This window comes from Felis catus, chromosome B2 (genome assembly GCF_018350175.1).
Source record: "Felis catus isolate Fca126 chromosome B2, F.catus_Fca126_mat1.0, whole genome shotgun sequence".
Lineage (NCBI taxonomy): Eukaryota > Metazoa > Chordata > Mammalia > Carnivora > Felidae > Felis > Felis catus.
In genome coordinates this window covers 45,111,643-45,136,204 of record NC_058372.1, presented here as the reverse complement: position 1 = coordinate 45,136,204, position 24,562 = coordinate 45,111,643, and the positions used below count along the sequence as shown (strand labels likewise).

At 34.9% G+C, this 24,562-nt stretch overlaps 1 protein-coding gene and 1 pseudogene across 1 annotated transcript in view; one reads left to right on the top strand and one right to left on the bottom strand.

Annotated features, from left to right (window-relative positions):
- The window catches only part of CD2AP (CD2 associated protein), a 140,592-nt gene that overhangs the window by 111,023 nt on the left and 5,007 nt on the right, over window positions 1-24,562 (bottom strand). The window lies entirely within an intron of this gene.
- On the top strand, window positions 1,077-24,562 carry LOC111560468 (annotated as a pseudogene).

Below are 24,562 nucleotides of genomic sequence, written 5' to 3'. Positions count from 1 at the left end.
ACCTACAGCAAATATTAAACACAATACAACTCCAGGACAGATTAATTTAAAATCTGTTTATCTCAGTTCCTATTTCCTAACATATAATGTCAAACTTTTCAACAAAAAATTATACATCATGCTTTTAAAAGGCAAGAAAAAACAAAGACAAAGCAAGCATCAGAGCCAGACTCAAATATAACACTTATTTTGGAATCAAATAGGGAATTTAAAATAACTATGATTAATAATGTTAAGGATGATAATGGGGGAAAGGGGGGGGGGGGACAAGAAGCAAGAACAGATGGGAAAAGTAAGCAGACGGAAATTCTAAAATCAAAAGGAAATGAAAAAACTAAAAATCACTAACAGAAATAAAGGATGCCAGGTAGCATGTCACTGCTCCAGGAAATGAGGGGTCAGTGCTAAAAGGGAAAAGTGGGCACCATGGCAACTGTGGTGTCTTGGAGGGGATCCACAATGGCAACCCATAAGCAGGAAGTTCCAAGCAAAGGTAGGATACACTGGCAGCAGCCACTGAGATGCTGGCCAGTGGGCTGGCAACCTAAACTGCAGGGACAAGTGGCATGCTCAGCCTCCACACCCCTGAGCCCTTGCCTCAGTTTCCTGAACTTCAGGCTCCCTTCCACTGGACCTCCATGCCCAGGATCAGCAACTTTTTCAAACCTCTCCTCCCCTATCCTTGCCTCCTTCAGCCCCTGGAGCTCCGTGAGAAGCAGGGACCGGAAACTTCCAGCACTGAGATATGGCCCTGAGGGGTTGACAGGCAGCAAAAAAGGTCCCCAATGCCCAGGAGAGAATTACATTGGGGGAAGGGGACCGGGCAAAGGGACACAAGCTCTCTGTACCTCTCCCCACCTCTTCCCTCTGGCACTGCCCGTTCTGTGCAAGTAGCCCTCCTAAGCACCAGGGCCGTGGAAATGTCCTGGTAATCACCACTAATGGAAGCTGCCGGCACTGCCATCTAGGCCTCAGAGAAAGCAGTCAGCTTTATCCTGAAATGGTATGCACAGCACAGAGGCAGAAGTGCTCCCAGGGCTCCTGACAGCTCCACAGCAAGGGCAACAGGCAGAGGGGCACTCCTTGCCCCAACTCAAAGACGCCACCTCCAATGAACGAGAGCTTTCTGTCAGAGCTGCATCGGTGTTGTATCTGTTTGATTTCATGGGCTCTGTTTCAGCCTTGAAGATCAACAAAATTAAAAGAGCAACATTGAATGAACTGATGGAGTATGTTTCAACTAACTGTGAAGTAATTTGTTGAATCAGTGTATTGTGATAAAAGTAAAAATGATCACTGCTAACATCTTCTATACTCTTCCTCCAAGTGATAATCTAGATTTTGATCCAGAAAAGGATGAACTCGAGGCCTCTTGGCTTCACATACAATTGGTGTCTGCCTTAAGATTTTTGGAGTTCTGATTTTCTAGCCTAGCATTGCAAAGTGATGTATTGGCCAGAAATTTGTAAAACAGTTCCTGGGCTTTTCAACAGTGACGATACCTAACAGAATAGGACTTCCTGAAGACTGTTCAACACTGAATTTATCGGAAATTTCTTGGATTATGAGCATTCATAAAAAAACAAATTAACAACATTTTCCTCAGGTTTATGTATGATACACATTTCAAAGGTGTTGCTGAACTCCTTAAAATATTAGTAGTATTATCAATGGCTTTAGGCGATTACCACTGAAAACAGAACATATTTCTAATGATGGCTCTTATTCTTAACCGCACTGCAAAAGGATTAGCTTTGTCTCATGCTCAGCTAGCCTACTGTGTTGTATACTTTCTGAAGAAAAGATACAACACTAACATAACCAATGATTATAGGATTGCTGAAATTCTGGCCAAAAACATGCAGTCAGAAAGAGGTGATGTTTTCAGAAGAAACTGAAGAAATCTTAGATGTCACTGAACCAACACACTTCAAAAGAAGTGAAGAGCCCTTTGCAAGCAGATATCCAAGTATGTACCCAGTTCTCAGTTTTAGGTTGGAGAAAGGGTACCATCCTGCTGTAATAATGAATACATTCTTAGTTTGAGGAAAATATTAACAAAATGCTGACAACCGCATTTCGCAGTTTGTAAAAAATCTCCATTGAACACTGGAATTCGACAACTGTAGCATTCGTATACAACATGCTGAAATCCCTAATGGACATAAAAATGCTTTTCTTTCCTTTTTTTTTTTTTTTAAGAATAGGGTTTTTTTTTTTTTAATTTTTTTTTTAACGTTTATTTATTTTTGAGACAGAGAGAGACAGAGCATGAATGGGGGAGGGTTAGAGAGAGGGAGACACAGAATCTGAAACAGGCTCCAGGCTCTGAGCTGTCAGCACAGAGCCCGATGCGGGGCTCGAACTCACGGACCGCGAGATCATGACCTGAGCCAAAGTCGGCCGCTTAACCAACTGAGCCACCCAGGCGCCCCTAAAAATGCTTTTCAACAATCTTACTAGCTCCGAAGATGAAAGACAAAAAGAGAAAAAAAAAGAAACTGGAACACAAAGAATTGTGGGCAAAAATTACAGGAGCTAAAGCTAAAGAAAAGCTTGAGAAAAGCAGAGCAGTGTTTACAACATGCAAAGTATTCTCAGTAACACAAGTGACAAATTAAAAACAGAAAAGAGAAGAAAAGAAAATCAAAAAGCCTACTATCACCATTGGACAGGCACAGTTTTAGACACCATTTTGAAATATGTAAAAATTTTGAAACAAAATAAACCTCATCAGTATAATTAAAAGGCCAGGGTTTTTTTTCCCAGCAAATGTAAATGAAAAAAATTTGTGGACTAAACATAGCTCTGTGCTACACCATGGTCACAGTACATTGTAATCATTGTCTAATCACTGATTAATTGTGTCACTTCTCAAGTTATGAGATAATTAGGAGTGGTAAGAATTGTGACGAATTTTATTGTGTTGCACATAGATACAGTGGTGTGCTCTGTATTCTCCTTTTTATAGTACGCTCTACATAATGTTATAGACCCTAGTTAGTTACAGCCTACAAAAGAGTATTTCCTAAAATAAAACTCAAATATAATTCTTACCCATCTCTTCATTTCTTCTAGAAATATGATGAGGATAATTACCCACCCTACACCTTCCTTCACTACAGATAATACTTTTGGTCTAAAATCTAAGCAAAAACATAAATCTCCAACTGTTTTGAAGCACAAAACATAAATAAAAGCTGGGAAAGTAAACAAAACAAAACAAAAATGATAGAGGATGCCATTGGTGGGCTCATCACCAGACTAGACACCACCAAGGATGGAACCAGCAAACTTGAAAATATGTCATTTGAAACTTCCCAAACCAAAATGTAAAGAGAAAAAAATAATATAAAAAAATAAAACAATGGGGCGCCTGGGTGGCTCAGTCAGTTAAGCATCTGACTTCGGCTCAGGTCATGATTTTGCAGTTCCTGAGTTCGAGCCCCACCTTGGGCTCTATGCTGACAGCTCAGAGTCCGGAGCCTGCGTTGGATTCTGTGTCTCCCTCTCTCTCTGCCCCTCTCCAACTAGTGCATGCATGCTCGCACGCGCTCTCTCTCTCTCAAGAATAAACATTAAAAAATTTTTAATAAAAAAAAAAACAAAATAGAACAGAAATCCAAGAAGGGTGCAACAATTTCGAAAGATAAAATACATGCAAAACTGGAGTGCTAGAAAAGAAAGATAATGGAGAATTTTCCAAAATTATTATCATACACCAAACCACATACATGGGAAGTTCAGAGAATACAAAGCAGGATAAATGTGGGAAAATCTACACCTAAGCATACCATATGCAAACGCAGAAAACCAAACACAAATTCTTGAAAGAAGCCATAAGAAAGAAAAAAAAAAAAACTTACGTATAGAAGAACAAGGATAAGAACTATAGCAGACTTAAAAGAGAGTGGAGTAGGGGCACCTGGGTTGCTCAGTCAAGTTAAGTGTCCGACTTCGACTTATGTCATGATCTCATGGTTTGTGGGTTCGAGCCCCGTATCAGGTTCCATGCTAACAGTGTGGAACGTGCTTAGGATTCTCTCTTTCAACCTCTCTTTCTGATTTCCTCCACTCTTGCTTTCTCTCTCACTCAAAAATAAATATATAAACTTAGGGAAAAAAGAGTAGAGAACACTAAAGTATGAAAAGAAAAAACCTTCCAACTTAGAATTCTTAGAAGGAAGTTTACAGAGATAAAGGTCAACCTTAAGAAACAAGAAAAATCTGAATTAAATACTTTAATTTTATATCTAAAGGAAGTAGAAAAAGTACAAACAAAGCTCAAAGTTAAAAGGAAAAAAATAACAAATCAGAGCAGAAATAACTGATATTTTTTAAAAAATAAAAAAGATCAATGAATCCAAGAGCTGCTTTTTGAAAGATAAGCAAAATTGATAAACCTTTAGCCAAACTCATCAAGAAAAAAAGAGAACTCAAGTAAATAAAACCAGAAATGAAACAAGTAACAACCAAGACCACAGATTTATAAAAGACTACTACAGAAATTTATATGCCAAAAAATTGGCCGACTTAGAAGATATGCATAAATACCTAGACACATACATTCTTCCAATATTGAATCAGGAAAAAACAGAAAATCTGAACAGACTGATGACAACTAAGAAAATTAAATTGGTAATCAAAAAAACTTCCAATAAACAAAAGTCCAAGACCAGATGCCTTCACAGTTGAATTCTACCAAACATTTAAAGAAGAGTTAATACCTATTCTTCTCAAACTATTTAAAAAAATGAAGGAAAGCTTACAGCACTACCCTAATACTAGAACCAATAACACTATGAAAAAAGAAAACTATGAGTTAATTACATCTGATGAAAACAGAGGCAGATATACTCAACAAAATATTAGCAAATTTCACTCAACAATACATTAGAAGAATCATTCACCATGATCAAATGGGATTTATTCCAGAGGTGCAAGGATGGTCCAGTATCCAAATATCAATCAATATGACACATCACATCAACAAAATAAAAGATAAAATCCCATATGACCATCTCAATAGATGCAGAAAAAGCATCTGACAAAATTCAACATCCATTCATGATAAAAACTCTCAAAAAATGGGTGTGGAGGGAGGGAACACACTTCAACATAAAAAAGCCATATATAATGAACCCATAGCTAATGTCATACTCAATGGTGAAAAACTGAGAACTTTTCCTTTAAGATTAGGAACAAGACAAAGGTACCTACTCTTGCCACTTTTATTCAAAACAGTACTGGAAATCCTAGTTATAGCAATCAGGCAAGAAAAAGGAATAAAAGAAAGGTACCAAATGGGTACGAAGAAGTAAAACTGTCACTATTTCCAGATGACATAACCCTATATATAGAAAACTCTAAAGATTCCACCAAAAAGACTTGAGAAAAACTGAATTCAGTAAAGTTGCAGGACACAAAATAAATATCCAGGAGTTGGCTGCATTTCTATATACTAAAAACAAAACAGCAGAAAGAGAAATTAAGAAAACAATCCCATTTACAATTACACCAAAGAGAATAGAATACCTAGGAATAAATTTAACCAAGAAGGTGACTAACCTATAATGTGATAATTATAAGACACTGAAGAAAGAAACTACAGATGACACAAATGGAAAGTTATAATGATGAATTAATCTACAAAATGATGAAATATGATGAATTAATTTACAAAAACGCAGGCAAGAAAGTACAGTGGAGCAAAGAGTCTCTTCTATAAATGCTGTTGGTAAAAATGGACTGCTACACACAAAAGAATAGAACTCGACCACTTTCTTACAATGTATAGAAAAATAAAGTGGTTTAAACACTTAAATATGAGAACTGACACCAGAATATTCCTTAAAAAAAAAAAAAAAAACAAAAAAAACAGGCAGTAGTCTCTTTGACACTGGCCCTGATAACATATTTATGGGTAGGTCTCCTCAGGCAAGGGAAATAAAAAATAAACAAACTATTTGGACTACCAAAGTAAAAAGCTTCTGCACAGCAAAGGAAGTCATCAACAAAATGAAAATGCAACCTCCTGGATGAGAAGAGATATTTGCACATGATTTATCCAACAAGAGGGTTAATAGCCAAAATATATAAACAACTCTTACAACTCAACACCAAAAAAACAAAGAATCCAGTTTTGAAAATGGACAGAATACCTAAAGAGACATTTTTATAAAGTCATACAGATGGCCAACTGACACATGAAAAAAATGCTCAAAATAACAAAATATCAAGGAAATATAAATCAAAACCACAGTGTTAAAAAAAAATGTGTTATAACCTTTCACCAGTCAGAGCAGCTAGAATCAAAAAGACAAGAAATACCAAATGTTGATGAGGATAGAGAAAAAAATCCTCATGCACTTCTGGTGGGATTGTAAATTGGTGATACTGTAAAAAAAAAAAAAAACCAGTATGGAGGTTCCTCAAAAAATTAAAAATAGAAAGAATATACGATCTAGTAATTTCACTATTGAATATTTACTCAAAGAAAGCAAAAGCACTAATTCAAAAAGACATACGCAGCCCATGTTCATTACAGCATTATTTACAATAGCCAAGATATGGAAGCAACCTGTGTCCATTGATAGATGAATGGATAAAAGAAGATGTGGTGTGTGTGTGTGTATATATATACGTATATGCATATGTGTATAAACAAAGAGATAGATAACGGGGTGTTACTCAGCCATAAAAAAAAAGAATGAGATCTTTCCATTTACATTAACAGGGATAGACCTGGAATTATGCTAAAATGGAGGTAAGTCAAAGAAACACAAATACCATATGATTTCACTTATTTGTGGAATCTTTAAAAAAAAAAAAAAGAAAAATCCAGAAAGACTGTAAATACAGAGAATTGCCAGCTGCCAGAGGGGAAAGAGATGGGAGATGGGCAAAACGGGCGAGGGGAATAAGAGGTACAAACTCCCAGTTATAAAATAAATATGTTACAGAGATGAAAAATATAGGAAATACGGTTAGTAATATTGTAATAACATTGTATGGTGACAGATGGCAACTACACTTACCACTGTGAGAACTGCATAATATACAGAATTGCCAAATCACTATGTCATGCACCTGAAACTAATATAACACTGCATATCAACCATTATTAAATATTTTTCTTAATAAAAAGAGTGAAGGAAAAGGAATAAATGGAAGTAAAACAAAATGCTTTTTCTTACTCGTAACTAATCTAAAAGATAACTGTTTAAAATAATAATTTACTGATTATTGCACATCGACAGGCTAATAATATAAGTGACAGCAACTTCATAAAGGACAAAGGAAGAGTTAGGAATACTCTATGGTATTTGCATTACATGTGAAGTTGTGCAGTGCTATTTTAAGGTGAACTCAGGGGGCGCCTGGGTGGCTCAGTTGGTTAAGTAACCGATCCTTAATTCTGGCTCAGGTCATGATCTCATGGTTTGTGGGATCAAGCCCATGTCAGGCTCTGTGTTATCAGCACAAAGCCTGTTTGGGATTCTCTCTCTCTCTCTCTCTCTCTCCCCCTCCCTCCCTCCCTCCCTCCCTCCCCCCCATCCCTGTCTCTCTCTCAAAATAAATAAATTTTTAAAAATAAATAAAGGTGAACTCAGACTGGTTATAAATATATATAGCAAACTTTAAGGCAAATACCTAAAAAAATTCTAAGTATAATTCATAGGCTAGGAGAAAACATAAAATCTGAAATCATAAAATGTACAACTAAAGGAAATAGGATATAAAAACAGAGAAAATAGAAAAATAGGGAAAAATCAATGAAACCAAAATTGATCATTTTAAAAGGTCAATAAAATTAATAAATTTCTAGGAAGAATGATTAAGAAAAAAAAAGAGAAGATCCAAATTACCAATATCAAGAATAAAAAGAGACACCATCACTAAAGACTTTATACTCATTAAAAACAATAATAATAAGGAAAACTGTAAACAACATACACATGTAGAAAACCTGAAAGTTTTGGGGCACCTGGGTATCTCAGTCAGTTAAGTGTCAACTTCGACTCAGGTCATGATCTCACCATTTTTGAGTCTTAGCCCCGTGTTGGGCTCTGTGCTGACAGCTCAGAGTCTGAAGCCTGCTTCAGATTCTGTGTCTCTGTCTCTCTCTGCCCCTTTCCCACTCATGCTCTATCTCCATCTCTCAAAAACTGAATAAATGTTAAAAAATTTTTTTTATTTTAAAAAACATTAAGCCTCAAAGTTTTGGTGCTTTGGTAGTTTCAGATAATCTGAATAACTACTTTTAAAATTTTTTTTAAGTTTGTAGTTGGAAACACTCTAGAAAAAGAAATCTCCAGACCCAGATGGTTTTCCTGGCAAATTCTACCAAATATTTAATGATGAACTCTCCCAACTGTACACAATGAGGTAAGTAAAAAATATTTATCACAATGGCTAAAATAAAAAATTCTAAAAAGGATGTGAAGCCATTGGAAATCTACAATATTGCTGGTAGCAATACCAAAAAAAAAAAAAAAAAAAAAAAAAAAAAAAAAAAAGTACAGACACCAGTAAAGAGTTTGGCAGTTTCTTATAAAGTTAAACATACACATTTCCATATGACTCACAATCCCACTCCTAGTTACATATACTCTGGAGAAGTAAAATACATGTTCACATAAAAACCTCTACACAAATGTTTATAGCAGCTCTATCCATAAGTGCTACAAACCAGGAAAAGAAAAACAAACACCCTTCAATAGACAAATGGATAGAAAATTGTGGTATAGTCATGTAATGAAATACTACTCAGCAACAAAAATGAACTATTGATACAGTTAACGAACAAATCTTAAGAGCATTACATTAAATTAGGCCAATTTCAAAAGGTTACATATTGTACAAACCAATTATATGAAATTTTCAAAAAGATAAATCTATGAAGAACAGCTGGTTGCCACAGGAGGGAGAAGAGATGGTCACTACAAAATTAATAGAACTGCACACATCCAAAAAAGTCCATTTTCCTGTATGTCAATTCTAATAAATAACAGGATAACTATGTACAAATATAATCTGTCTTTTGTAATGCTATAAAGAGCAAGAGTCTAGTAATTCTGACATCAGTGAGGATAATGGTAATGTAGTCCTAGAAAGATGTTCGTGATAAATGAAAGGTATATTAAGTGGCATGTATCACACAATCTTATTTTTTCCAAAAAGGAAAAAAAAGGGGGGGGGGGGAAGGATTAAAAAAATTGAATATAGAAATCCATAAACAAAAATGTTAATAGTTATTTCTGAGTGGTGAGAAACTTGGATTTTTATTTTCTTTCACTTTCTAAATTGCTCAAATACCTGATTTAAAAAAAAAAACTAATTAATACTACAGCCAGAATAATAAGGCTACTGTATTAAAAAGAAACAGAACAAAATGACACATATTCACAATACTACCATCAAGATAAAAAAGTGTCAAATATACGATTTCCCTTTTGTATAAAACACACACACATTGGTTTATATACCACAAAAAAAAGTTTGCAAAGATATATATCACAATGACAGGTAATAACTTTGGGTAAGTTTTCCCCCTCATTTGCATTATTTGCAATTTTCTTATTTTTCTATTAAAAATCCAAATTATGTAGCTTGAAGAGCAAAATTTTAATTATAAAAATACACACACCTTAGGCAATCCATGTCAAACAACAGGTGACTAGTTAAATCAAATACAGTAAAACCATACAAGGGAATAAGACTCAATTAGAGACGATATAGTTTAGGAAAATATGAACAATGAAATTTCAAATGAATAAGGCAAGAGACCAAGCTACATGTAAAGTATAAACCAAACCTGTGAAATATATTTATTTTTTAAGATCTGAAATACATCAAAATAACCACTCTGGAGTTTACAGATCTTTTTTCTTCTTCTTTATTCTCTCTGTATTTTCTAAACCTCCTAAAACGAACAGTTTCTACAATCAGAAAATATGTTACTAATGTTGGTATCTCAATATACTGGATTTACAGAATGTTGGTGTGGCAGAACCCCAATTATGCAACAGTGTTCCTTACTATAATGAGAACTTTTCTGGTTAGGGCTTCATCCCAAGGTGATACTGGAGGGTATCTGAGGTTATAACCCCTAGTACACATCAAAACATTTCACCTAGTAAGTAATAGAGCCAGTTAGAACCAACTGGGACATGTTTCAATCCTGAAGGGATCATTAAAACACAGTAAATTCCATCCACCCTACTCCAATAGAATTCCAGAATTTAGTTACCAAGACTAAACTTGATACAAAAAGGTTAACATCAATCTTCCAGCATCACTTCACTATCTTAAAAACCACAAATTCTATAGTACAAGTCATATGAAACAAGAAATGTTCCTGACTTCCAAATGCTCTGTTTTTCAAGTTCTTGGCTATTTATTTACTCAGTTAATAGTTCTACCTGCTCTTAGCCATCTACTTAATTATAATGCCTATATTTGGACATGAAAATTGTTAAGCTTCCTTAGTAATATTTTTGTATATAATACACACATATAAACATACACAATGTTTTTCAAAATACTATAAAGTCATGAAGTATATGGCAAAAATATATGTTCCAGTGAATGTCAGCAATACAATGAACGCCTCTTTAAATTATGTTGTATACTCTAAATTATTTGTGCCATCTTGCAGAATTACAGAGTTGACTTTCAAATATTTTATCCACTTTAACAAAGTCTCTACTCAAAAGTCAAACTTTCATTTCAACAGTTCACATCTTTTCCAATAAATTCACTTATTGTTTAAAAATTAGTTTGTTGTGAAAGCTCTTTTTATACATGTTAAAGTAGCATTCTATTTTTAATTTTTTCAAATAATCAATCTTTTTTCTTCTTCTTTATTCTCTCTGTATTCTCTAAACCTCCTAAAACACTAACCTCCTAAAACAACCAAAAACACTAACTTCTCATTTATCAGAGCTAAATAAACCATATCCTCCTAATGTCAGTAAAATTCAAAATAAATTCATCTTAGATCTTTGGGGATATTTTTGCCAATATATAAAGAGCCATCCTAACCCCAAACACTTAAGTTATGATTATTTAACTAACCAATGAAAAGCAGTAGCACTTGTATGGTTGATTAGCTCACCCAGCTATCCACTTCTAAAACATCTCAAAAGATTAAATACCTCAACGAAGCCTATCAGGATGAGCAATGAAAAATAAATTGGAGCCACAAGAGATTACAGAATACACAAAGAGATTTGTCAATTCAACACTCTAGAAAGAGATGCTGCAGAGTTGGGGCCAGACACAGAGGCCCAGAGTCATGTGAGAACCTACGACACTAGGCTGGTTCTTCGTTAGGCTATAAAGTTCCAAGCCTAAAAAAATAAATACATAAATAGAGTGCCAAGCCTAAAAATCTCACTTACATGGATAAATTTTTATTAAACACACACACACACACACACACACACACACACACACACACACACAAATTACTCAGGGGATTAAAAAAAAAAATCAACAGCTTCATAATCCAGGAATAAAATCTGAAAGTAGCCTAAAAAATGTCCTCAAAAACAGTTCTCCAAAACAGATGATTTACAAAACTTCATTATCTTAAAATAATTTATTCACTAAAATAATGTATTCATTATTTATTCATAACTTATTATTTAAACACAATTTAAATGATATTAAGACCAAAATTTGCACCCACAAATGTACCATCTCAAACACATAAGTTTCTGTACAAAATGCCAATACAGGGAATTCAAATACATAATTAGCCACCACAATAAGCAGGGGATAGAGGTTTAATCTTGGAAAATCTGGGGCACCTGGCTGGTTCAGTCAGTAGAGCGTACAACTCTTGAACTCAGGGTCATAAGTTCAAGCCCCACAATGGGCATAACACTTACTCTAAAAACAATAATAGGGGCTCCTGGGTGGCTCCGTCGGTTAAGCATCTGATTTCAGCTCAGGTCACAATCTCACGGCTCATGAGTTCAAGCCCCGCGTCAGGCTCTGTGCTGACAATTCAGATTCTATGTCTCCCTCTCTCTCTGCCCCTCCCCTGCTCATGCACGTGCACATTCTCTCTCTCAAAAATAAATAAACACTTAAAAAGTTTTTTAATAATAATTAATAAATAAATGTCTTGGAAAATCTCACTTATATAAATAGATAAAATACCACATGATCCACAGGTTCTAAACAGCATTCAACAAACTTCAGTCTTACTGTAATTTGTGTGAACTCAATCCCTCTTGTTGCAGTAAAAAGCTTCTAACATGAAGCTTTGCCCTAGAAAACTTAAGCTTTGGGGCTAAATTACCAATTCAGTTTCTCTCAGGATAACTAGATTTATAACATGCAAGTTCAGAACTACTCTATATTAGGGCAATGATTCTCAACCAAGATGAATTTGCCCAACAGCTGGCAAAGTCTGGCGACACTTTTGGTTATGGCTCAGGCAATGCTACTGGCATCTCATGGTTAGGGGCGAGGGATACCACTAAGTACCCATCAATGCACAGGACAGCCCTTCACAACAAATTGATTTCTGGCCCAAAACTACTAAGGTTGAAAAGCTCCATATAAGGGGAAATATGCAACATACATATTTTCATTTCATACCATATCTGGTGGGTTCCAGTTGAGTTACTAAAAAAACAAAAACAAAAACAAAAAACACCTCTTCTCAGGGCACCTGGCTAGCTCAGTCAGAACATGTAACTCTTATTTTTTTTAAGTTTATTTATTTATTTTGAAATGGGCGGGGGCTGGGGGGGAGAGAAAATCCCAAGCGGGATCTGTGCTGTCATAGCAAACCCTGATGCAGGGATCAAACTCATGAACCATGAGATCATGACCTGAGCCAAAACCAAGAGTCAGACACTTAACCAACTGAGCAATACAGGTGCCCAAAGAGGTATAACTCTTATTTTTTTTTTTTCCCAAGAGGTGTAACTCTTGACCTCAGGGTTATAGGTTTAAGCCCCACGTCAGGTGTAAATATTACTAAAAACTTATACTAAAAAAAAAAATAAAAAAAATAAAAAAAGAAGAAGAAGAAAAAACCAGGGTGCCTGGGTGCCAACTCTTTATTTCCTCTCAGGTCATGACCTCATGGTTCCTGAGCTCCAGCTCTGCATCAGGCTCTGCACTGAGCATGGAGCCTGCTAGAGATTCTCTCTCCCTCTCTCTCTACCCCTCCCCTGTGCATGTGAGTGCACTCTTTCTCTCAAAATAAATAAATAAACTTTAAAAAAAAAAAAAACAGAATTCTTTCACACATACACACACAGAAGAAGGAAGGAGGAAGAGGAACGCAAAGGAGGGAGGGAAGGAAATGGAAGTATCAAAACTGGTGAGGAGACATTTCTAAACTTAGAGCAAACAAAACAATCCAAATTTAAAGCAAGCAAATCGGAAACTAGGAATAAATATCTGCAGCAAACCAAAGAATTAAAGGCATTTGAAAGAACCAAAAAGAAAAATAATACAACCAAGATTGAAAAACAAGCAAAACTCGGGGTGCCTGGGTGGCACAGTCGGTTAAGCGTCCGACTTCAGCCAGGTCACGATCTTACGGTCCGTGAGTTCGAGCCCCGCGTCAGGCTCTGGGCTGATGGCTCAGAGCCTGGAGCCTGTTTCCGATTCTGTGTCTCCCCCTCTCTCTGCCCCTCCCCCGTTCATGCTCTGTCTCTCTCTGTCCCAAAAATAAATAAACGTTGAAAAAAAAATTAAAAAAAAAAAAAACAAAAACAAGCAAAACTGTAGTATTTAAAATGAAGTACAGCCACTAAGAATTTAAGAATATATATATATATATAAATTTATATTTATATATATATATATATATATATATATATATATAAATTTTTTTTTATCCCTTAACAACTTGGCTGCAGGTAGGGGCAGTGTTTACTGGTAGTATTTTTTAAGGAGTCTACAATTTTATCTTCTAATAGTAATTAAAAAAAAAAACAATAAAAAAAAAACCACAATAAAAATAGTGATTTTTTAAAAACAAAAGAATGCCTGAAAATCAAAGTTAAAAATCTTAAAATCCAGAATTTTTAAAAAATTATACACAAAATATTGATGGTAATATTATAAGTCTGCCAACTATTCTGCCCTAATAAATATTTATTCTTCTGATAATAAAAAGTCACTTCATAAAAAAATAATATAAACAATTTATACAAATTCTAAACAGGTTTGAACTGTATGGGCATTCACTAGGGAATATTTACTTTGGTTCTGATCAATACAGTATAGATAAATACTACAATATCTAATTAGGTCTGTCAAATTAAATATACTCTATCTCGCGTCACTGGTTATATTATACATTTGAGCTTTAACCTTTGTTTACTATAGCAAAGGACAAAATACAAGAAGTTGTACAGATATTAACAAAAAAAAAATTCCACTGTAAATTCAGAAACAATTATAAGCTTTACTCCAAAGAAGCAGTAATATGATAGAAATACTTTATACCTCTTATTTAAATAATTAAGATAAAAAATAAAAAATATTTTTTGGGGGCACCAGGGTGGCTCAGTCAGTTAAGCATCCGACTTCAGCTCAGGTTATGATCTCACAGTTCATGAGTTCAAACCCCACATCAGGGTCTGTGCTGACAGTGCAGAGCCTGGAGCCTGTTTAGGATTCTGCGTCTCCCTCCCTCTCTCCCTCCCCCCTCCCCCTCTCTCAAAAATAAGCATTTTGAAAATTTTTTTAAATAAAAATAAAAAATATTTTTACTTGTTATTTTCAGTAATAAATATTTCTTGCCAAAACCAAAAATCTTTACCAGGAACTTATTTCCAGGGCTATTTTTACATAAATGGAGAAATGCAACTTTGATGAGCGTTGCTTAATGTTACTTGACATTTCATTATTCAGGTTCCCTAAAGTTACCCAGTCAAAATAGTAATGAAAAGCACGGTAAGCCCTAAAGTCCTTTTAGCCATATAATATCAAATTAAAAGAGAACTGATAAACATGCTTTACTTTCAACAGAAATAAGTAAATCACTGGTAGTGATTTGTGCCTAATCTAAAGATATCATACACAAAATGCAACCTCCTTTTTGTATTTCAAATAGAGTGCAAAAGTCTGCATAGTACCAAGTGCTCTTATTCAGAGTATTCAGAGAATAGAGTATGTAGTATAAGAAAATTTTTACACAGTATTACATTCCTTTTAATATTACTAAGTCAGATCCATAGGTGACAAATATCTACAAAATCTAAGTTTAAAAAACAAAAGGATTTTAATCACATAAAGACTTAGTTCAAAGCAAAAATATTACCATGCACATGTAATTAATGCCTCCTAAGAACAAATATACAAAATACATCTGAAAAGCAAACAAGGTGGAAAATTCTATTAAATATTCCTCATCTAGGGGCATCCGGGTGGCTCAGTTGGTTAAGTACCCAACTCTTGATTTCCCCTTAGGTCATGATCTCAAGCTCCTGAGATCAAGACTAATGAAAGGCTCAACACTAAGTGCAGCGTGCTTAAGATTCTCTCTCTCTTTCCTCCTCTGCCCCTCTCCTTCACTTGCACATACATGCACTCTCTCTCTAAAATAAAAATAAATAAGTAAATAAAAATAATTGTTTATATAGTCCTCATTCAGATTTTTATTTCCACTATTAATTTTGAAAAAACAGTAGAAATTAGTTTTAAGCACATTTCAAGCCACATTAAAAACATACCATGTATTTGTCATAAAGTTTTATAGAATTCATCAAAAAATCTTATGATAATCTACTGGATACATAAGTAAAAGACCAAAGTGTAACACACAGCTGAAATTTAAAATCTTTTAAGAGAAAATAGTTACCCAAATACATGTACCAAATACCAAATACATGTGGATAATACCAATCCACAATTTTAGGGTAATAAATATTTAAATTTGTTTTCTTACACCACATTGGAATAGTCATTTCAATCTGTATCACTTGCTCTGTGTAGCTCAATTTTCTCCCTCAATGTTTTAAGAAATAATTAAGAGGACATGCTTTAAAATGAGAACAATGCAAGTTCACTCCAGCCTTCTCCACATCCTGTCTCTGACCTTGGGTGAGTAACAATCTCTTTAACTTCAATTTCTGATTTTGGAAAATGGAAACAATGATGTTTAATCCCAGAACGCTCCAATGGAAATTAAATACTGAATAAAATGCCTAGCATTTAAAGCATTCCTTAAATGCTAATAAATAGCCAATATATCAGTTAAAAAGAAATTTTAGCTTACCAAAAAATGGAAAATTGCTATAAAAGGCAATTTCACTCTCAAGACTTTAAAAATGTAATGAAGTTATGTAAACAACTGCAAGAACCTATAAGAATAATCAGAATCATGAAAAAATCTAAAGTTATCATTTGAATTTCTCCATGTTTCCAAGCATACACCAAAAGTAAATACGTGCATTAAAAAATAACTTAAATTCATATACTCAAAGAGGTGTTACCTTCAAGTTACCAAAAAACATTATCTGGCCAGGGTTGAGAGCAGGGACTTTGTTTCACTTATCTTTGTATTCCCAAACCGTATCACAGTGCCTGATATATCAAATGTACATAGCTATTTGTAGCACTGAAATGGAAGATACTAAATTGCCTAGAATTTTAAATTCTTCTTTCAACACAAATATGATACTCCATACTCATTCAGCAAATATTTGAGGGGCTGCTACTGGAAGGTTCCCACTTGTTCCAGGCACCTGAATACATCTAATGAAGAACGAAAATTAAAAAAAAAAAAAAAAAAAGTAGCAGCTCTGCACTCCTGGAATTTATATTCTAAAACTTTGTACACCCTGTATTTACATTCTAAAAAGGTAAGGTAAATAAGCAATAAACATGTAAGTAAGGAAATTACAAAGTCAGTCACAATGTGTTAAGAATGGAGGATTAAAAAAAAAAAAGTAGGGCAGGATATGGAAGATCTAAATGCCTGTTATCTATAACCCTAAAGACACCTCTCAGAGGAAGAGTTAGGAATTAGTTCCACATTTTTTTAGTGGTTAAGAGTAGCACAAGCACTGGGAATACAATTGCCTGGATTCAGTAGTAATTACCTACTACTTCTATGCTTCTTTCCTAATCTACAGAATGAGAAAAATAACAGAACCCAAAAACATACAGATTTGTTGTGAGAATTAAATTAAATGATGCTTGTAAAGTGCTTAAAAGCATGCCTTAAACAGAAATACTTAATAAATATTCACTAAATGTTGACAGCCATTACAATATACTGCAATCTCCCCATTAATTGTTAAACAACCCAGGGCAAGGATCTTGTCCACCTTTTTATTTTGAATGCTTCTGTCAGTGCTGGTATACAAGACCTCAAAAAATATCTACTTTAAACCAAAGTATTTACTGACAAGACAGAATTATAATTATTATTATTCTGGGCAAAAGCAATTAGTGTGGGATAGCACTGATTACAAAGAACCAGAAATGTTAAAATGTGGAAATCATAGAATAGCCATTTAAGAATCTCCTTGAGAACTTTTTTCAGAATGCACTGAAAATCCAATAAAAAATATAGATCCTGTACCGAAAACAATTCCATTACAAAGGTTCATGCAAAATTTTACACGTTTAAAACTGACAGGCTCCTGACATGTATTCCCATATCAACTAGGAACATATTACATCACCAATTATTATTTCTGTTATTCTTTTGTGGTCTTGACCAACAGTATTCATGTATTTGTGAAATACCACTCTTAAATCTTATCTCCAGAGTTAAGCATTATAAAATGAAAGAACTGCTAACTACTAGGCCAAACTATACTTTCAAATAACAATCCAAATGTGGTTGCAAAGCTTCAATTTCTCTATTATACCAGTAGGCCAAGTGCCAAAAACCGTATTTCATTTAGAAAGCAGAATGAGGGGCGCCTGGGTGGCTCAGTGGGTTGGGTGTCCGACTTCGGCTCAGGTCATGATCTCATGGCTCCTGAGTTAGAGCCTGCGTCGGGCTCTGTGCTGACAGCTCAGAGCCTGGAGCCTGTTTTGGATTCCATGTCTCCCACTCTCTCTGCTCCTCCCCCATTAATGCTCTGTCTCTCTCAAAAATAAACGTCAAAAAAATTAAAAACAAAACAAAACAAAAGAAAGCAGAATGAAACAAACTTCAGGCCTATTACATGCAATCTACTAAACTAAGTCTTTTTTCCATGAGAAAATATATTTGTTATCTAATTACAACAGATTATCACTCGTATCTAATATAAAATTAATCAGGTAAGACCAAAAGTGGCTTATCATTAAGAAACTCTAAAAGAGTACAATTCCTTATGTGATAATTTGTAATTGTATAATAATTTTAAAATATTTTTATACTTTCATTAGATTCACAACAAACGTAAAGGCTTACATCCTAAAACTGCACTGTTCAGCTGGTAACACCTGACACATGAGATTACTGGGCACTTGAATTGTGGCTAATCCAAATTAACGTGTTATATTAATGTAAAATACACAACAGATCTCAAAGACAGGAAAAAAAAATGTAAACTATCTCATTAATAACTTTTTATACTGAATATACACTGAAATAACTATTTTCCTTAAGCCAACATAGCCAAAATATTAAAATTAATTTCATCTGTTCCTCTTTATTTTTTAACACATTAGGAAACTTTTAATTATATATGTAATTTATCAGGTTAGTATGCCCCAAAGAACGTATGTATACTTGCTTCACAACACTCATTTAAGATGGTATAATTTTATAGTTCAATCAACACTGTCCAAGTTATTTTATTTATGTTTAGAGAGAGAGCGTGCAAGCAGAGAAGAGGAACGGGGGAGAGACAGAGAATCTTAAGCAGGCTCCATACTCAGCATGGAGCCCAAGGTGGGGCTTGATCCCACAACCCTGGGATCTTGAGCCAAAATCAAGAGTTGAACGCCCCACCAACTGAGCCACCCAGGTGCCCTGTTCAAGTTATTTTAAACAAATTTTGAGCAAATTAAGCCTTTATGCCTACATTTGTTTAACACGTGAAGACTCATATAGAAATGTCTCTGATTTACAAAAGAGATCATCTTCCCTTTATTTACTAGGAGAATGTAACATCAATGCAACACAGATGCCCACCTGACAAGATGCTTAATATCTGACATTACTGACTTCTCTATTAAAATGAGTCATATAGAAAGGATTAAAGAGGGATTTTTTGTTTGTTTTTTGGGTTTTTTTAAGATTTTAAGTAATCTCTATACCCAACAGTGGGGCTCATACTCACTGGAGATCAATAATTGCACACCACCAACTGAGCCAGCCAGGCACCCCTAAAGGGTTTATTTCTAAAAGACAAGTTAGACTTCATACCAACTTGAAACAGTAGCTCCACTAGTCAGATTTTGTTAGTCTGGTTTAGGTGGACATACTTCAATATACCATACTTAAATTTGTATTATTCTTTAGACTGGCTGGATCCCTCTCCCCTATTATTCCAAATTAAAGTATTGCTGAATCATAGATTTAGTGGATATACAGCAGACTCATAATTTTCTGCCAGTTATTAAAGGTGATAAATTTTTTTAGTAAAATAAAAGTGATGAGGCAAGTATGGTCATTCATTACATATGAAATGAAGAAAATAACAAAGGAGTTTTTATTCAGGCTTTAAACTATGACGTTCTAGCTATAAATTCAATTGGGTTTTATAAAATATAAAGAATATAAGAAATTCAGGAAATGTTTATGGGAAAGGGGTTACCTTGGCGTCTAAAATATCACCTTTACACTTCCATTTGACATTCATTCTGAAATTCTAAACTTTCAACAGATTTATTTTCATCATTTAAGGCAAAATTGTTTTAACTGCTTCATAAAATGTGTTTGCTAAGAATGGTCTAATAGTTAAGTAAAAATGGAGTCTCCATCTTATTTACACACACACACACACACACACACACACACACACACACACACACTCCAAAACAGTAAGGCAAAATGAAAGAGGGAAACCTGCTGCAGCAAAGAAGGAATTTTGAAATCTAACAAAACTTTGATATTAGGAGAACACATTGCTAAATAACTTGAAGTTTGTTGTTTCTACTCTAAAGAAAAAAAAAAAAAGCCATGTAGGAGAGAATACATTTGAAAGATCAACTTCAATGTTTCCTGAAAACATTATACTCTAGCCAAGACTATAGGTCTTAATTTTACAAATATACTAACTTCTACACTTAAAATCCAAGCAAACAATTTGGCACTTGATTATTACAATAATCATGATAAATGCTCTAGAAATTTCACTCATAGTAAATTTCGGGCCTCAGTACTAGGGCACTGATAGATACTGACAATGTTAAGGCAGTTTTAATTTTTCAGGTAAAAGAATCTTAAAGATATCAGTTAAAATGAAGACATGCTTCACTCTGAAGACTCAGCACCAGGAATAGAAAAAAAAATTAGCTTGGCTACTGCCAAGTCCTTACTATGTCACTGGTCAAACTAATGAGAGATGAACAAATCCCACTTGCCTTCCAACTGATCTTCCTCATGCTTCTCTATTTACATTTTAACATTTCTGACATTGGAATACATCTTAATGAACTACACTCCTTCTCTTGTTTAGATTTGTAATGATTCACATGTTAAATTTATTCCTATTATGTTAAGTCTTATTCCTATCATAACACTATAAGCCATCTCAAAACATTCATGACACTCATCAACCAGGAGGGAGGAAGAGGCAGGAGCATTTATTTATGTTAGAATCTCCAGAGGCTATGAATTTTTTTCTTTTTTTTTTTTTTTTTTAGTCTAGGGGATTCTAATAATATGCCCAATCCGTAACACTGCTATAAACTACCTGAGGCACCAAAATATATATCTGTCCTACTCTCCCTAGTGCATCGCATGACATCAATTACAATCCTCACATTAAGGCAAATATTTCTTGATTAAGCTTTCACATACAGCTCCTTTCCTTGACCATAAGACCTTGCAACACAGCATGTCTCTTAATCTTGGTGGTAACTACTTGTTACTGTTACCATACTAAAGTATCTTCCTACTAGAAACTCCCAGTGATTAGATGCCACACAGTCACTCTCTTGGAATTAATTATTACCTGGACACCGAATCATTAAAAAGAACCTGAGCTACATGACACTAAAACAGATACTAGAATTTAGGATCCCATATGAGTCATCTCTGTCTTTGTAAATTAATTGAGAAAGAAAATGGCGTCATGATGGGAAATTTAAGAACAGATACAAAATGTGAAAGATTATAAAATCCAAGTCTCCTAGAGGTACTGAAAAGGACTGATACAGTATAAATAGGTTCTAGCAAAGAAAGCATCTGTAACACTGCCATATCTGTAACAGATCAACATCTTAAGCTGGATCTCAATTTAGAACAATGAATTTTTAAAAAAGCAGTTTCTTTTTAGAGTAAAAGTTTCCCTAAGTGCAAAAAACTAGTAAATATACTTTCGATTGAAGAAACCAGTTAAGAAAGCAGAACATTCAGATACCTGAGACCTTCAGAAACAAACAAAAATCCAAATTACAAAAAAGAAACAATGTCAAATTTAGTCCAAAATGCCTACTTCACTTGGAGCTAAAACCAGAGTTCTGACTGAAAAACAAAGTAAAATAGACTCTTGAAAACAGGTTTGAACTACTCAGGTCCATTTATACACAGGTTTCTTTTCTTTTCTTTTTTTTTTTTTTAATAAATACACTATAATACTGCAAATGTATTTTCTCTCCCTTCTTTTTTAAATAAGCTCTAACCCAAAGTGTAGCTTGAACTCATGACCCCAAGATCAAGAGTCACATGCTCTACCAACTGAGCCAGCCAGGTGCCCCCACATTTGACTTTCTTTCTCTAGCTTACTTTATTGTAAGACTACAGTAAATAATACATGTAACATACAAAATATGTGTTAATCCACTGTTTATCGGTAAGGCTTCTGGCCAAAAGTAGGCTATTAGCTACGTTTTGGGGGAGTCAAAGTTATGCTCAATTTTCAACTTTAGAGATGGGGGGGGGGGGGCGCTCAGTACCCCTTACCAGAGGTGTTCAAGGGTCAACTGTATTGTAACACAGTTTTGGGTCAGAGAAGCCCTAGTAGGATTATGAAAGGAATTTTATCTGCCTAACAATGGTAATAAATGACTCTGTGTCTAAACATCTAACATTAACCTAAAAAAAGCTGGAGGAAAGGGAGGGAGAGTATGGTGGGAGCAGTGACAAGGGCTACAAATCAAACAAAAATCAAAACCAAAAACAAACAAGTCTTTCTAATAAATAGCCTACCTTTAATTCAGTGAAAGAAACCAAGAAACCAATAATTAGTGGTACTTTCAAATTTCTTCTTACTTGCCTGTTTAATATTACATATTGGTAGTTACAACTACTCAACTTGTTAAGGATTGTGTTCTTGTTTCTGAAACAGAAGGGTAAACTGAAACTGTTTTCTGCTTTGCATTGGGGTGAAAACAGCAAAGAAAAGGCAGATACATCAAATCCCTAGGACCAAGTCAAGAGAAAGAAGACCAAGAAGACCAAGTAAAAGAGAAAGACTGTGACCAGGAAATATCCTCTCAAGTATTTAGACAGAGAATCTCACATCACCCCATTATCCAAGGCCACTTGCAGATCCAGGAACTAATGCAGGCTACTAATATACTCTCAAGACAGAAAATATATAACATCTATAGCTTAGGAGCTCAGTATTACTGCTTGGCTCATCCTACACAACTCCAATAACCAAGTTTGGTTTTGTTCCTGGGAAAAAATACCTGCCTTGTCTCTCATAAAAATCTAGACGCTATCTGATTTTGTTTCCCTGTGGCTAAGACTTCAAAGACTACTGCCAAACCCCATTTCCTCCCTTTTCCCACAAGATGTCAGTCTGAACCTCTACCTAGTGCCTGCTACCAACCAACATCCCACTCCCACACCAAGCTGGGCCACTCTATTTATCTATACACACCGCCTTTTACATATCGCTCATGCCAACAGGCTGACTACAGACGTTTATGGATCTCTATCCAGATTCCCCACACCAGTGTTTTGGCCTCTCTTCCATGTAGAAAGACCTATATATCTTGATTTAGGTCAATCTACCTAGTAGTTAGATATCAAATCCTACAGATAAGCAAGTCACAGATCCATCATAACAATTACCTAATCTGCCTAATTTCAATCACAACAACGTATTAGATTTTATTTGCCCTTTCTCTTCTGAACACAAACTGAACAATTTCAGATCTTTAATACCTTGCTTCACCAGTTTACCTAGGAAGTAGAACTGCAGCTTTGTTCTCTTCTCACCCGAATCAAGAATCATTACACCCTTCTTTGCCTACATTCAAGCCCTTCCCATGACAAACATTTACCATACTTAAAATACATTTTATGTTTTTATTTTAATTCTAGTTAACAGTATCATATGGTTCAGGTGTACAATACAGTGATTCAACACTTCCATACAATGCCTGGTGTTCATCATAACAAGTGTGTTTCTTTAATCCCCATAGCCTATTTCACCCATCCCTACCCACCTCCCCTCTGGCAACCATCAGTTTGTTCTCTATAATTAAGAGTCTGTTTCTTGCTTTGTCCCTCTTATTTTTTCCCTTTGCTTATTTGTTTCTTCAATGCCATATATGAGTGAAATCATATGGTTTTTGTCTTTCTCTGACTTATTTCACTTAGCATTATACTCTGTAGCTCTATCCATGTCACTGCAAATGGCAAGATTTCATCTTTTTACAGCTTAATATTCCACTATAATATTCCACACATATGTATACACACACGCACACACATATACACACACCACATCTTCTTTATCCATTCATCAGCTAATGGACACTTGGGCTGTATCCACATCCTGGCTACTATGAATAATGCTGCTATAAACATAGGGTGCATGCATCCCTTTGAATTAGTATTCTTATATTCTCTGGGTAAATACCTAATAGTACAAATGCTGGATCATAAGATAGTTCTACTTTTAACCTTTTGAACTGTTTTCCAGAGTGACTGCACCAGTTTGCATTCCCACCAACAGTGCACGAGTGCTCCTTTTTCGCCACATCCTTGCCAACACCTGTTGTTTCTTGTGTTGATGATTTTAGCCATTCTGACAGGTATGAGGTGATACCTCACTGCAGTTTTGATTTGCATTCACCTGATGGTAAGTGATGGTGAGAATCTGTTCATGTGCCTACTGGCTATCCGTATGTCTTCTCTGGAAGAAATGTCTATTCATGTCTTCTGCCCACTTGTCAATTGGATTATTCATTTTTGGGGTGATGAGTTGTAGAAGTTCTTTATATATTTTGGATACTAACCCTTTATCAGATATATTATTTGCAAATATCTTCTCCAATTCTTAGGCTGCCTTTAGGTCTGATTAACTGTTTCCTTTGCCGTGCAGAAGCTTTTTATTTTGATGTAGCCCCAACAGTTTAGTTTTGCTTTTGTTTCTCTTGCCTCAGGAGACATATCTGGGAAGAATTTGCTATGGCCGATGTCAAAGAAGTTACTGCCTATGTTCTTTCCTAG